The sequence below is a fragment of the Protopterus annectens genome, chromosome 17.part0 (genome assembly GCF_019279795.1).
Source record: "Protopterus annectens isolate FY-2018-M chromosome 17.part0, PAN1.0, whole genome shotgun sequence".
Lineage (NCBI taxonomy): Eukaryota > Metazoa > Chordata > Ceratodontiformes > Protopteridae > Protopterus > Protopterus annectens.
This window is the reverse complement of record NC_056751.1, coordinates 618,871,903-618,889,332: the sequence shown is the minus strand read 5'-3', so window position 1 is coordinate 618,889,332 and position 17,430 is coordinate 618,871,903. Positions and strand designations below refer to the sequence as shown.

Sequence of the window (17,430 nt, the reverse complement as noted above, 5' to 3'; positions counted from 1 at the left end):
ACAACTTTTTTTTATTCAATGGCATTTTATCTACAAAAGCGGGGGGTGGCCATGGGCTCACCCTGTGTCACCAGTTTTGCCGATTTGGTTATGGCATAATGGGAGAAGACACATATCTTTAAGAACACCGGACACAGGGTGAGTCTATTGTTCTACACACGCTTTTTGGATGATATTTTTGTCATCTTTAAGGGAAACCAATTTCAAGCACAGGTTTTTGTCAACTACTTAAACTCTACTACAGAATTTTTGAAGTTTACATCTAACTTCAGCACAAGTGAGATAGATTACTTGGATTGTAAATTACAGAAGGATACAATGAATAACAGGTACGTGTCTAAAATATATAGAAAGGAGACATTTTCCAATTCATTCCTTCATTTTTCAAGCTGCCACCCTTTTCACCAAACACGATCTTTTGTGAAAGGTCAACGTATTAGGGCAGCTATGATGGTCTCTTTAGACATGGATTTTAGTGCCGAATGTATCCGTTTAAGTAATATGTTCCAGCAACAAGGATACTCTGAGGATTTGATTCAATCTTTGATTATGGAAGTCACCCATAAAAGAAATACAGGTCAGCTAGAACCACTATTGAATAAAAGCTTTTTATCAGATAGCATTAGCCATGATTGTAACATCAGAGAACTAACTAGAAATGATTCTCCCCTTCTCGAACACCCACATATGAGTAATAAAAGCTTATCATCAGACAGCATCAGCCATGACTATAACATCGGAGAACTATCTAGAAATGACTCTCCTTTTCGAACACCCACACACGATCAGAACTTGCAAAGATTTTAGAATGAGTTTTATTACTACATTCAACAATAATAGTGAGACAATTCGGTTTACCCTTTATAAAAATTGGGAATTTATCACACTTGATAAGACCTTTGCTATGGATTATGCCCAGTTACCCAATATAGTATTCAGAAAAGGAGCTAATCTGCTGACTGGGCTCATATGTTTTATGACTGTATAAAATTGAAAGAATACTGGAAGTCAATTAATGAATTTTGCAGGCTCTTTTTACAGATAATTTCATTACCTCTAAATCTCTTATATTATTCAACACACCTGAACCTCAAAGTGTTAAAAAGGTTAAGCTTCCCTTGTTATGGTCTATTCTAGCAGTGGCTAGGAAAATAATAACTAGAAATTGATTTCAGATACACCTCCTTCGTTCAATGAATTTAAAAATGTTATGAATATGGTGTGCCGTATGGAAATAAACACAATTAGGACTAGAACAAACAGAAAACATCTTATTTTATTGTATGGGATAATTTACAAAATTTGTTAAAAATTTTAATTTCAATAACATGATATTTTAGTTTAATTAATTGATCTGATTGTAGTGGATGTCTTTGTAAATACTTTAGTTGTTTTGTTGAATATTATAATAATACCTATTTTTAATTACTTGTATAAAATTGTTATGATATTTCTCTTATATGTTAAAACAATAAACCTGTTTTGAAAAAAAAAGAAAAGGTGCTAATCTCAAAAGGTTCGTAGAAAGGAATAAGAATTTGTCATTTTGTAAAACTGTAGGAATGACCATTTGTGGGTGTTGTAAAATGTGTAAACACATGGAGATAGGAGAAACCTTCTATATAAACAAAAGGAAATACAGATTGAGAGAAAAATTTCACTGTAATTCTAAATTTGTAGTTTACTTGGCTAAGTGTAAACTGTGCCCAGCATTTTATGCTGCAAAAACTGAACGTAGACTACGTGATAGAGTCTACGAACACACATGCCATTCAGAGACAGAAGGTAGAAAGTCCTTTAGCAAGACATATCATGGCTAATGAGAATCATATGTTTGATTTTAAAGCAATAGACCAAGTTATGATAAATATTAGGGGAGGTCCAGTGAATTGGCTGCTGGAAGAATGTGAGTTAGCGTGGCAGATTAGACTCAATGCCTTTTCAACTCCAGGCTTGAATGAGTCATGTAACATCGCCTGCCTTTTAAAACTTAAAAGCTTAGCTAGATAGAACTTGATGAATGTTTATTGTTTTTGAGGGGTTGAATAATTTAGAAGACAATTGACATGTGTAGTACTAAAAGCCTTACTACAATCAGGTATGTGTAAATGCTTGAAAACATCAGCTTAGACAGCCAGTTGCAGGGTAATTTTGGTAGGGCCAGTACTTTACAGTGCAATGACAAGTTTAATATTTAAAAATTTATAAGTCAAGCACTTGAAGTATTGTTGGTTGCAGATTTATAACTGGACTGACTTAAATATTAGAGAGAACTTGATAGTGAATGATTCACTTTCATGCCACATAGCCCATGGAAGGGACGTAATCAAACAGCGGCATATAAAACCACCACATGACAAGTATATCTTTCTACTGTCTTTGCCGCAGGATAACTGTTATTTTTTAAAAAAGTTATTTTTTATTTTTTATTTTTTATATTTATGTTTATCTTGAGGGTTTGTATGAAGTCATTTTTACACTGGTGATTGGGAGAATGCATGGATCTAGACCGCTGCAATTTGCGGAGCGATAGAAGTTTGTTTTGAATGATTTAACTACTTAATATTCATTACTTGTAACCACGAAATAGCTCAGCTGATTATTGGTCACATGATTTTTTATTTTTTACTTAAATTCATTAAGAATCCATGGTGTTGGTGCTGCGGTAGCGTTGTCGCCTCACAGTAAGACGCTGTCTGGTTCGATTCTCAGCTAGAGTCTTCTGCATGGAGACATACATGAATGGGCATACTTTCGTTGAAGGCTGTGCATCAGGGCTGGTAACTCGGCATGTAAAAGTCAACTACCCATTGTTAGCTGAGCGGAGTTCCACTGTGGCGACCCCTAACCGGGAAAAGCCAAAAGACACAACAACAACTTAAATTGGTTAAGAGTTTATTTTTATGTAATCTGAAGAAGTTGCCGTATTACCGGCAACAAAAAGCGCTTCATTAAACAGTATTTCATACTCTGAATGTTCTGTTTGGACCCTTGTTTTTCTAAATAAATAAATAAATAAATAAATAAAATAAATATGGGGGCTGGAAATTGTGTGGTCATTGCTAATTTAATTTTCACCACAATTAAATCTTAGAGGTGTCCACAGGTCACTGTAGTTTGTATTTGGGCTTAATAGTGCGGTCATTGTTTCTTTTACTTTGTTCACAGACCTCAGAGGTATACAAAGAAGTTTACTATAGCTTGAGTAGGGGCAGTTTACTGTCTAGAATCAACAAAAGGCATAATACATTAATACTGCAATCATTACTTTTTCACTTTTTTCACAATCACACACATCAGTCACATATATAGTTTGCTGTCTTTGGGGTTCTGCGGTGAGAATGAGGACATGCTATATATTTATATGATAGCAGTCACATAAATACATGACTGTGAGCATCTAAACCTCTGTTCTCATCCCAATCTAACGTCAGTATGATACACAGGCAGTGACTGTCTGTTTTTTGGGGGTGAGGAAGGCAGTCAGTATTTCCAGATTGGATTTGTGTGTAGCCTCTCAAAATTGTCTCTTAATTTTACTGTGAGCTATTATTTTGTCAGCTTCTCAACCTAACCCACCTACCTAACTATCCTTTCAAGTGTTGTCTTATCCTGAAGATGTCTCTACTATCCTTTATTTCCCTACCTTTTCTCTAGTATTTTCCTACTTATCATTTGAATATAATTAAGTGCTACTATGCTATGTACCAGTCTTATTTTTCCTAATGCATTGTGATACATTATTGTACTGTTGATCTAACTAACTTGTGATATTAAATGTTTTGTGTACTTGGAGCTTTTCTCCTTGGGCCTCCACTGAAAAAGGACATGTATCCAGTTGGGCTAGCCCAGTCAACAAATGTAAATAAATAATAAATAAATATTTTTTTTTTTTTTTTTTTTTTTGAGTGAGCAAATGAGATGGGCCCAGGAGTTACAGGACAGAAACAAGTGCAAATGCAGGCCTTCAAATCAGAAAGGTGAGAGAGATGGAAGACCGCCCAAATGGCCAATAACTACAAATTCTGGGCCAGAACCACTCCTTATGTGGTAGACAGGTTACCTAATGCTTACCACTCCCACTGATAAGCTAGAAGGCTTCCCTCCAACACAGAAAGGCTTGGGGGCTCAGAAGCTTACAAACAGTTCTGGATACAGCAAATCTGTATCTGGAACACAAATTACAGGAAAGGTAGGAAACAGGCTTACAATTTCTTTTTTTTTTTTTTCAGAAAAGTAGCAAAAACAGTAGTAAAAACAATTCACATGCAGTGCAAGCTGGCACACTTGAGTATGTAGCAATATTAGTCCACACACAGTTTGAAAAAATGTAATTAAATTAAAAAGGATTAAAAGCAAGTGCAGAAAGGGTTTATTAAGTAGAATGCGGTAAAGAGATGGGACTGGGGGAGTGTCCTAGATCAAATCTACAGTGGGGCGGGCACTGCAAAAGCCACCAAATTTAAACTATAACCAAGAACAGGAAGGGGGGGGTGGGGAAGACAGTTTCAACAGAGATGTGAGGAATCACAGTGCAAATTATAAAACCAGAAAAATATATACTGATCTCTGTATATTTGCAGAACAGTAAGACAACAGATATCTAAGCAACAATTTAGCTCTATAATACAGAAAAACTTCAGCTTGAAGTTCCTTACTTTGATACTTGTCTAGAACAACACATAGTCCCAAAGGGGTTAGGACATCATCAATACCCCACGGGCCTCAAAGCTGATTCACTGTTTCACCTTGAACTTACTTCGTTATTCGATCAACAAGGCTTTGACCTTATGAAACTGATGACTAAACATTATAAGGTTTGTATTGATATCCTTACTAAAGAGGTTTCAGCCTTGAATAATGATATTATTATGCATTTAGATTTTTCAAGGTATAAATATGACTATGAAAGATGCTTTTTTAGCATTGACCAATTACTGGACAGACTTAAACAAAACAAAGTCAAGAAAATTCAAAGAGATAGAAATGCATATAACAACAGTAATGCATATCCAAAACCGTCTTTTGCTCAAGTAGCATTTGCTTTATCTAACACAATTGAAATGCAATCGACTGGAGGAAACACTTTTTCCAGTAATATGGATAATGTAGACCCTGCAGACATTGCGCCAAGTGAAAGCCCAGTGAGACGGAGCAAACGGATCCGTAATCAGAACCAGAATACTAATACACATGTGAGTCAACATAATGGCAACAATGGGCGATACAACAGAATGAACCAAAATTTTCAGGATGGTTATCAGACAGGTGTGATCCCAAAAAGAACTTGAACCACAACCAGAAAAATCAAAGGACCAAACGAAACAACAGATTCAGGAAATAGACGAAGATGAATGTCCAACTTTAAACATAATTGAGAACTCTACAGGAGACTTTAAGATCTTTAATTATTCTTCTACGAGAATTGATCCTGAGTTGGTTAACTTGCTATCAAAGGGTAATACCTTTGTTCCAAGTAAACCTCCAAATGTAGTTGAACTAATCTTTGACCTGAAGTTATTTGTGAGAAAATTGAACCTTGAGGCATTGTTCAGGAAGACAGTTATTAATAACAACCAGAGGCTAAGGGTGTCAAGCACCTTTAACCCACCCTTACACCCAACACTAAGAACATTTGAACAAGTGTGTGAACTTGATTTTAGACACTATCTAACGAAAGTTAGTTCTAATAAGAACTCTAATATGACTACACACGAAAAACAAATGTTACAACTGTTGAAATCTTCTGTTAGGGTGTTAAAACCAGATAAGGGTGGAGGGGTAGCTATTTTTGATATAATTGATTACAATAGGAGGATTTACTCCTTGTTACTTAGTGACGCTTATGCTGAAACCTCACTAAATGAAATTAATACAGCATATAGCCGTATTAAGAATTATTTTAATGATTTGTTTATTGAATCAATGATTGATATCGACACCTTCAATTTCATCACACTTCCGTGGCCCAAGATTCCTGTGCTTTTCGGCATCCCAAAGGTCCACAAAGATCTAAGAGATCTACCTATGGGACCCCTCATTGATTGGAGAGGGTCTATTACCTACCCTTTGCTAAAGTAGTCGACACAATTTAAAAAAAATACCTGTTGTCAGAACCACAGATTTGCAAAGACTCCTGGTCATTCTTGGACAAAATTAACAGTTTTAGATTTGATTCAGAGTTTAATTTTTTGACCATAGATGTCAAAGATCTGTATACATCAATTCCGCAATCAGAAGGCATTGGATGGGTAAGCCTTACGTTAAAGTCCAAGAACGCTCCTACACAGGAGATACACACTGTGGAAATTTTATTGGATATCATTTTAACAAACAACTTTTTTTTATTCAATGACGAATTTTATCTACAAAAGCGAGGGGTGGCCATGGGCTCACCCTGTGTCACCAGTTTTGCCGATTTGGTTATGGCATACTGGGAGAAGTCACATATCTTTAACAACACCGAACACAGGGTGAGTCTATTGTTCTACACACGCTTTTTGGATGATATTTTTGTCATCTTTAAGGGAAACCAATTACAAGCACAGGTTTTTGTCAACTACTTAAACTCTACTACAGAATTTTTGAAGTTTACATCTAACTTCAGCACAAGTGAGATAGATTACTTGGATTGTAAATTACAGAAGGATACAATGAATAACAGGTACGTGTCTAAAATATATAGAAAGGAGACATTTTCCAATTCATCCCTTCATTTTTCAAGCTGCCACCCTTTCCACCAAACACGATCTATTGTGAAAGGTCAACGTATTAGGGCAGCCAGGATGGTCTCTTTAGACACGGATTTTAGTGCCGAATGTATCCGTTTAAGTAATATGTTCCAGCAATGAGGATACCCTGAGGATATGATTCAATCTTTGATTATGGAAGTCACCCATAAAAGAAATACAGGTCAGCTAGAACCACTATTGAATAAATGCTTTTTATCAGATAGCATTAGCCATGATTGTAACATCAGAGAACTAACTAGAAATGATTCTCCCCTTCTCGAACACCCACATATGAGTAATAAAAGCTCATCATCAGACAGCATCAGCCATGATTGTAACATCGGAGAACTATCTAGAAATGACTCTCCTTTTCGAACACCCACACATGATCAGAACTTGCAAAGATTTTAGAATGAGTTTTATTACTACATTCAATAATAATAGTGAGACAATTCGGTTTACCCTTTATAAAAATTGGGAATTTATCACACTTGATAAGACCTTTGCTATGGATTATGCCCAGTTACCCAATATAGTATTCAGAAAAGGAGCTAATCTGCTGACTGGGCTCATATGTTTTATGACTGTATAAAATTGAAAGAATACTGGAAGTCAATTAATGAATTTTTGCAGGCTCTTTTTACAGATAATTTCATTACCTCTAAATCTCTTATATTATTCAACACACCTGAACCTCAAAGTGTTAAAAAGGTTAAGCTTCCCTTGTTATGGTCTATTCTAGCAGTGGCTAGGAAAATAATAACTAGAAATTGGATTTCAGATACACCTCCTTCGTTCAATGAATTTAAAAATGTTATGAATATAGTGTGCCATATGGAAATAAACACAATTAGGACTAGAACAAACAGAAAAACATCTTATTTTATTGTATGGGATAATTTACAAAATTTGTTAAAAAAATTTTAATTTCAATAACATGATATTTTAGTTTAATTAATTGATCTGATTGTAGTGGATGTCTTTGTAAATACTTTAGTTGTTTTGTTGAATATTATAATAATACCTATTTTTAATTACTTGTATAAAATTGTTATGATATTTCTCTTATATGTTAAAACAATAAACCTGTTTTGAAAAAAAAAAGAAAAGGTGCTAATCTCAAAAGGTTCGTAGAAAGGAATAAGAATTTGTCATTTTGTAAAACTGTAGGAATGACCATTTGTGGGTGTTGTAAAATGTGTAAACACATGGAGATAGGAAAAATCTTCTATATAAACAAAAGGAAATACAGATTGAGAGAAAAATTTCACTGTAATTCTAAATTTATAGTTTACTTCGCTAAGTGCAAACTGTGCCCAGCATTTTATGCTGCAAAAACTGAATGTAGACTACATGATAGAGTCTACGAACACACTTATGCCATTCAGAGACAGAAGGTAGAAAGTCCTTTAGCAAGACATATCATGGCTAATGAGAATCATATGTTTGATTTTAAAGCAATAGACCAAGTTCTGATAAATATTAGGGGAGGTCCAGTGAATTGGCTGCTGGAAGAATGTGAGTTAGCTTGGCAGATTAGACTCAATGTCTTTTCAACTCCAGGCTTGAATGAGTCATGTAACATCGCCTGCCTTTTAAAACTTAAAAGCTTAGCTAGATAGAACTTGGTGAATGTTTATTGTTTTTGAGGGGTTGAATAATTTACAAGACAATTGACATGTGTAGTACTAAAAGCCTTACTACAATCAGGTATGTGTAAATGCTTGAAAACATCAGCTTAGACAGCCAGTTGCAGGGTAATTTTGGTAGGGCCAGTACTTTGCAGTGCAATGACAAGTTTAACATTTAAAAATTTATAAGTCAAGCACTTGAAGTATTGTTGGTTGTAGATTTATAACTGGACTGACTTAAATATTAGAGAGAACTTGATAGTGAATGATTCACTTTCATGCCACATAGCCCATGGAAGGGGACGTAATCAAACAGCAGCATATAAAACCACCACATGGCTAGTATATCTTTCTACTATCTTTGCCGCAGGATAACTGTTATTTTTTTAAAAAAAGTTATTTTTTATTTTTTATTTTTTATATTTATGTTTATGTTGAGGGTTTGTATGAAGTCATTTTTACACTGGTGATTGGGAGAATGCATGGATCTAGACCGCTGCAATTTGCGGAGCGATAGAAGTTTGTTTTGAATGATTTAACTACTTAATATTCATTACTTGTAACCACGAAATAGCTCAGCTGATTATTGGTCACATGATTTTTTATTTTTTACTTAAATTCATTAAGAATCCACGGTGTTGGTGCTGCGGTAGCAGTGTCGCCTCACAGTAAGACACTGTCCGGTTCGATTCTCAGCTAGAGCGTCTTCTGCATGGAGACATACATGAATGGGCATACTTTCGTTGAAGGCTGTGCATCAGGGCTGGTAACTCGGCATGTAAAAATCAACTACCAATTATTAGCTGACCGGAGTTCCACTGTGGCGACCCCTAACCGGGAAAAGCCGAAAGACACAACAACAACAACAACAACTTAAATTGGTTAAGAGTTTGTTTTAATGTAATCTGAAGAAGTTGCCGTATTACCGACAACAAAAAGCACTTCATTAAACAGTATTTCGTACTCTGAATGGTCTGTTGGGCCCCTTGTTTTTATAAATAAATAAATAAATAAATAAAATAAATATGGGGGCTAGAAATTGTGTGGTCATTGCTAATTTAATTTTCACCACAATTAAATCTTAGAGATGTCCACAGGTCACTGTAGCTTGTATTTGGGCTTAATAGTGTGGTCATTGTTTCTATTACTTTGCTCACAGACCTCAGAGGTATACAAAGAAGGTTACTATTGCTTGAGTAGGGGCAGTTTACTGTCTAGAATCAACAAAGTGCAATACATTACTGCAATCATTACTGTTTTCACTTTTTCACAATCACACACATCAGTCACATATATAGTTTGCTGTCTTTGGGGTTTGCGGTGAGGAATGTGAGGACATGCTATATATTTATATGATAGCAGTCACATAAAATACATGACTGTGAGCATCTAAACCTCTGTTCTCATCCCAATCTAACGTCAGTATGATACACAGGCAGTGACTGTCTGTTTTTTTTTTTTTGGGGGGGGGGGGGTCAGGAAGGCAGTCAGCATTTCCAGATTGGATTTGTGTAGCCTCTCAAAAATTGTCTCTTAATTTTACTGTGAGCTATTATTTTGTCAGCCTTGAACATTAAGCCTTGGGCACAACTTATATCTTCCTTGACAGAAAAAAAAAAATAACATTGAAAATATTTACTTACTCATGACTTGTACTCAAGCCAACATTTGATTTAACAGTTGGGAAAATTATCTAAAATGCATCCCAGAGCATCTATAACCCTGTGGCTTCTAAGGGCCCTGACTTAATTGAGTTATTTCCTAAATGGTTATTACTGAGCTGTCCTGGTCAGGAAAGGTATGTTGAAAGAATGCAAGGAAGTTGAACCTCAGCAATGAATGTCTTTCCTCAGTCATAATTTCTGCTTACTCCATCATTAGATGAAAAGGTTGTGTAAGAAGAAAAAAAACTTTAAAATGCACTTCAGAGCAAATAGAAAATTATGGCTTCTTTAAAAAGCTGAAGAGTAAAATGTGAAAAAAGGAATAAAAAAGTAACGTGCATGGTGTAGGGAGCCCAAGATGGGAGGAAACAGAGGGGAACACTAGAGAATGTGTGTCGGGGGGGGGGGGTAAAGCAGTAGGCATTTCCTAGTGTACTATTTCACTTAAGTCCAGGCCTGCACATAGAGTTGTTGTTGTAATATATCATCATTACAGCCAAATACTAGTAACTGTGAATGTCCCTCTGTGGGATAGGTCGACACAGTGTGGTATATAAGCCTGTCATAACTTAACAGCATTATGGCTATAATTTAGTCTGTGAATTACTACTAAAACTTTGCATCATAAACTAAAACATTGCATTGAAAGGTTCAGAGCTATTGGGTGATCCTTAGACTTGAAGTGCCCATGGGGCACCCAACTTGACATTTGCCAGGGGCCATCAAAATGCTAACACTGATCCTGCCAAAGCCAGTTTTAATTTCCCATTAATTTACTTTGCTAATGCATTAGTCTTAGATCCACTGGCTGAGGCTAATGGGCGAAAAGGAGATCCAAGATGCTAGAAGGAATCTTCAGTATGCCAGCTGTAGAAGGTATAACAGGAAATTCAGCCTTCAAAATATTATACAAGGTTTGAGAAATATCATCGTTCAACCACAAGTTCTGCAAGTATAAACAATGTTTCTATATAAAACACAATTCTTATAATGAGATACTGTTTCCGATATGGAGGTGTCAATTAAAATTGTCAACATCTTCCCAACATAATCTACAGTATCCATTAGGACCAGACCTCCTCCATTCTCAAGTTTCATAAACCTGACAAACTTGTTAGAAAAAATTTCCCAAAACAAATTCCTCTCCTGCATAGAACAAGTTCTAGTATTTTTCAGACAGTAGCTCGTTCACAAATTCTTTCTAACAGCAAATACATTGGGTGTAAAGGTGGATTGCAAGTACTTTTTCCCATATATAAAATTAGCAGGGGGGTTCAAGTCCCTTCTATCATGATAAAATAAACTGAGACTGACACATTCAGTGTAAAGTTTTTATTGTGAAAACATAGAGCAATGTCTGCATTGGTCAATGGTACAAATACAAACTTTTTTTAATAAAGTCTGTGTAAGGACGCCTTCTGTTACTTATAGGGATATATTTTATTTTCTGCATACTCTCTATCATCCTTTCTCTTCCAGACTGATGCTATCTTTTTGTTTAAAGACTGAAACATTAACTCTTATTTCTGTTTATTGGCAGAGAACATGAGATTTTCAGTAATAGTGTTGGCTGATTTAAAGATATCAGCTCTCAACTTACATAAATAAGTTACATAAATGAATGCCAAATCTCAGTATAGCAATGATTCTCTTTCTATCCCAGTTAGAAACCTCCATAATCAGAGACTTTTGAGGATGTCTCCTTATGACACACTCAGCTAAAAACTTGTTATCCATCTACAGATATTTAAATAACCCTAATTTATCCCCCAAAGATGTAATTTGCTAAGACAAAGTTATATTAGTTTCAACAGAACCAGTAACACAGTCCATGGACAAAGTATAATCTAATCAATTGTATACATTAGTTAAGCCATCACAGGGCATTCGCTGGAGCCATTCGAAACATGAGGGTAAACAGTCCACCACTCTAATTCCAGACAACAAGTGCACTCCATTAATTCCAAATGCCAAATGTACCAATACTGGTAGCAGTGTTGTCCACATTATTAGCACTGTTGTCAATACTACCATTCAAACTCAGTCCAGAAGTCACTATTTGCGATAACTGTTCCAGTAGCAAAGTCAAACTGACTACCAATGGGACATAACATGACACAAAGGAGTAAACCTGGGTTCATCTCATGAAGGCATTTCTGGTGAAAAAAATAAAAAAATCTCCACAAAATCACCACTCAACGAAAATCACAACCAAGAGAAAAAAACACCAAGAAACACCTTCTTAAAATGCTGTAAAATGTATTATCTAGAGAGCTAGGTTTAGCGCTTTCATCCTTAAATGACACATTTCAGCAGAATATAAAATCAAACATCATCCTCACTTAAAATTTGAATCAACTGTCAATCAAATGACCAAATACCTTCTTCTTAAAGGCACATGCATACCCTATAAATACTTTCAAATATACTAAAAAATATCTAAACACCTTGTTAAGCAAAAATATGTACAATGTGGAAATATTAATACAATTTATTGTTATTATAAACCACCTACTTTTTACTAAAACTTATTATACCCTAGCAGGTTTCAACTTTATGGCATTATGAATGCTAATACCGTTGTTTATTCCAGGATATTTTGTAATGTTAGTTCTCAATTGCTATATAGTTTCCTTGTGTCCCATGAAAGTTTTCTACCCTCACCCCATGGACAGATCTCAACCTTCTCCAAAACGCTAAGCAAAAACTTGTTAAAGTAATTATAATTATTCATATGCATTTTTTGTCATTTTTTAAAAAAGAATAGAATAAATTGTCTTATGTAGGACAGGTTAATTTAAACACCAAAAGTGAAATTTGCTAAGCTTAATGTGATCAGTAAGGGTAGCTTGCCTAGTACTTACCTATGAACTTATTAGAAATTATTTGCTTATCAACCCATCCCACAAAATTTCGTAGTGACTCACACATCAGTGAGTCTTATGCAGATAATATGAATATCAGTGAGGTTATTAAATATATGTATTTAGCTAACACAAATCTTGTAAGGAAAAAAACACTTGAGAATAGCATTTTTTTTTTTAATTTTATAGGTTAAGAGAAGGAGCTGATGGATACTTTCAATAATTAGTTGCATCTCATTATGCTACAGTAAATACAAGGATAGCGGTAGTATTGATTTTATATTAACATGCCACCAGCACCTACTATATGGCAGTAAAGATAGAAAGTCAGGGGAGCAATTGTAGAGTATGTGAGGCAGTAGAAGAGATGTTTATATAAAAGCACATCATTTGCAGCTTCACTTCACTATGAATGGTTGAATCACAAGATGATAATGAACAAAATTGCTAAACATAAATGACAGAAAAAAAAAACAACACAACAAAACTCAGCCAGTAAAACCAACAACAAACAGTCTCCAAATTTATGTATACTAACTCCAGAGTAAAAAAAAAAAAGATCTCCCAAAATGAAGGCATTATTGCTGGCACACACATCGAAGCTGTAATAGCTATGATTTTATAGAAAACAGCAATACTTTTTTTATTGAAAACAGTTATGTGAATTGTATTTCAGGAACTTGTGACTCAGGGACTTAACACTCAGGAAATTTAAAGTCAGGAAATTGGAGTTATACCCTAGACTTAGCTTGAGTTTGTTTTCTTCAGTATTTCCTAGAGTAAAGGCAACGTTTCAGTATACTAAATCTAATGCCTTATTTAATCTATTATACTGAAAGAGATCTGATCTCAGCTTTCAAGATTATTACTCCTTGATCTGATGCAATGAAGATGATCTTAGTTGTCTGGCGGGATGTTGCCATGCAGCAGGTAGTTAGCTCTGGGCAGTGCTTCTCTTAGAGGTATACAAGAAGAAACTGAACTGATTATGTCCTAACTGGTTAGCTATTCTCATCTAAGCCACTGCATTTATAGCATGCAACAAGGGAGTAATGTGTAAAACATGTGATTGTGTTGTGCACCATTTGAAGTTGTGTAAAGATTACCAATAACTATCCTACCATGTTGCATTTGGAATCTACATACTATGTGCACTATAGCTTTTTTTAATTACTGGTGTCAGTTTCTTTTTTATTCTTTCCTTTGCCAAGGATGATCAGCACCTGTCCTCTCTAGACTTTTTAATACTGGCAAAAAGTTTATCCTTCACCGTAGAGCATTGTTTAGACAGTGCCAAATTGACAAACCCGCCAGGATAACAAAATCAACTCAACTAAACGTAAGGGTGTTACCATTTAAAGCCAGAAGCCTAAACAAATTGCTACACTCCCTGCAAGCCCTCCTTACCCTGGAGAATATAGACATCCATGCAGTTAGTGAGATATGGCTTAAAGCTGCAGACTGTACCTCAGAAGTGCCTTCCACACTTTTAGATCAGTAGCTGCACACACAGGGACTAAAGGTGGTGGTATCTCAATATTCATCAATAACAAGCATACATCTAGGTTGGTTACACAGGATAATGCATTAGAGTTTCTCCAGGTGTAGGTCAGTAGGTCATCATAAATATAAACCTGCACCATATCCTGGCAAGCTATAGGTAACCATTTATGTCCCATGAAACTCATAGTTCATACTTAGACCTACTGGAGACACTCACCATACAACCTAACATCTTACCCATGAGGAATTTTAATTACCACTCTATAGACTGGGAATCCTATGTGACCTTAAATCTGGAGGCACAGAAATTCCTGGACTTTGTAAATACAAACACCCTTGACCAGTTAGTGCAAACACTCACTAGACGTTCCAACATACTGAACTTTGTACTCACAAATATGAGAGAATACCACCATCCAAATGATGTCACGTCTACCCTGGTAAGGTCCATCCATAAAGCTGTCTCTTTCAAAATAAAAATCAACTTGGTAACCCCAATAAACCTAGTAAAAGTTAAAAACTATTCCAATGAAAACAACCTTTTATTAAGTGATAGTTTGTCAAAATTCAATGTCCCTCCAAAGCCACGGGACACAGCAGCCTATATAGAATTCCCACTGAAACTCTGTACAGCCATATCAATGTCTGCATAGAGACTGCTGTAGCTACCAAAAATAAGCCCAAAACTAACCCCAAAAACAAACCACCCTTGTCATCCCAAATTAAACAGGCTATATAACAAAAGGAAAAAATCACGGCTAGAATCAGGAATTGTAACTTCCAAAATAAGACCTCTCTCATCAAATTAAATAGGCAACCAAGAGGACTAATTAAGTCCAATAAAGACAATTTTGAGTCAAGATAGCCTCCCAGGCAAAAGACAATTATAAGACATTTCTCAGCTATATCAGAAACATCAAAGGTCATGCAAAGCAACATGCTGGACTGGTGGTTAATGGTGCCACATTAACTGATCTAGGTGATATAGAGAATCTTTAGGCTGACAAATTAATATTTAACTTTATCTTCTACTCACCCCCAGCCACCCCCAAAAAATACCATCAGACATAGCTCCTGCAACTAAAAATAGAGAGCATGTTCTGGCTGTACTTGCTAATGCCAAAACACAACCGCAATGGGCACAAATAATATCCCGGGATGCCTTCTGTATAGTCAAAAATATGAGCTATCAGGGCCACTGAAGTTGCTATGTCACTATAGTCCTAAAGCAGGCTTCCAGCCACGCGAATGAAGACTGCAACAGTTACCCCCTCTTCATAAGGGTAGACCATCAACAGATCCTGGAATCTACAGACCCATTAGTCTGACTTGTCTTACATGCAAAGCCATGGAAAGAACTATCATGGAAAGTATCAACAAAGACATAAGATACCTTCAGGCACTGGATCCATTCCACTTCAGCTTTGTTAAAGGAAGGTCATGCTTACTGAACCTGACGAACATCTTTGAGAAGGTCACCATGGAAAGAGATGAGGGTCAAATGGTGCATACTGCCTACCTTGACCTGGCTAAGAAATCCTACTTCAACAATGTTAACACACTTATGCAATTAGGCATACATCCCTTTATAAAGCACTGGATAGCCAGCTAGCTCATAGATAGCCAGCTAGCTCATAGATATGATCAAGGTAAAAGGAACAAAATGTGTGATTTTGTGGAGGGCTTCTTCAAGAGGGTGTTTTTACTTTAAATTTATTTAAAATTAGTTTATTGTTGTCACTCCATCTTTTCAAAGACTTAAATCCTGGGTGTAATGACTTTCTGGTGAGTATATCTAAGTTGTGGTGACAAGTAAAGAAGAATTGTTAGGATACGAGGGACCCTCCATATACTGTGTCTCTACTTTCTCTCTTATAAGCCTTCAAACCCTTTCTGATCCACTCTACTTTCTCCCTACCCTCACCATTCTCAGACTGCATCTACTGTAAACTATTTTTCTCTAACTTGTTTAACATTTTAGCATTTTAACTGGTAACAATCTGTGGATGTTTATTAAGTAGTAGCTGTCTTTTATGTATTTGACTTCACTATGTAGAATTGCACTCTGTATATTTGACTTTTATGCAGGTTTCATGATTCAGTATTGTACTCTTTGTCCGTTATTTTTCTTTTTTTATGTCCTAGGGCCTCAGTTACAAAGGGAAAATAAATAAACACACACACACACACGCACACACACACACACACACACACACACACACACACACACACACACACACACACTCACTCACACACACACACAGATAGACAGGTAGATAGATAGAAATTTAGATGGCAGTGGTCCTTGTAAAGATCATCATGTTATTCTACATAATGCTCCATGAGACAGACCAGATTTCTTGAAATACACTGGATAATCTGGGTCCAGCTTTGTGTCAGGCCTTTGAAAATGTAATTTGAAGTGAAATATAATTGCATTACAGAATTTTGAATAATCAAAATAATGTGACCACATAAATCCTCTTTTTTTTGCAAACAGAAATTATTAATTTGCATATCAAGGGCAACAAGCTCTACTGTTGTGTTGAGAGTGTCATAAGAATTGTTGATTTTGACTACTTGTCAGAGTACCTCTCTCCCCAGTAGCTTCAGAGTAGTCACAGCACTGGATAGCCAGCTAGCTCATAGATATGATCCAGGTAATAAGGATTGGTGAGACCACCTCCACAAAGACACTGGTCACAAGTGGAGTCACTCAGGACTCTGTGCTGAGTCCACTTTTCCTTGACATCTACTTCTTGGAAGTCAAGACCAATATCAAAGGCTTCTGGCTGACCAAGTTTGCAGATGATTGCAAACTGGGAGTAGTCATACAATCCCTCCCCCAAGATGGAAATGGCCTGGCTGCATTTCTATGTTTGGATTCATAGCTACTCTTAAACCTTTGTTTATTAAAAAGAATGAATATGCAGTAAAAGATGGCAATTAAATTAATGAAAACTAATAGTTTCATGTCAATGAAGGCTTTTTCTATAACTTTTAATTTCTGTCAGTTATTATGTGCAACTGAAGTAGT

The 17,430-nt window shown here is 35.8% G+C and overlaps 1 protein-coding gene across 1 annotated transcript in view; it reads right to left on the bottom strand.

Annotated features, from left to right (window-relative positions):
• The window catches only part of LOC122791478, a 366,144-nt gene that overhangs the window by 173,947 nt on the left and 174,767 nt on the right, over positions 1 to 17,430 (bottom strand). The window lies entirely within an intron of this gene.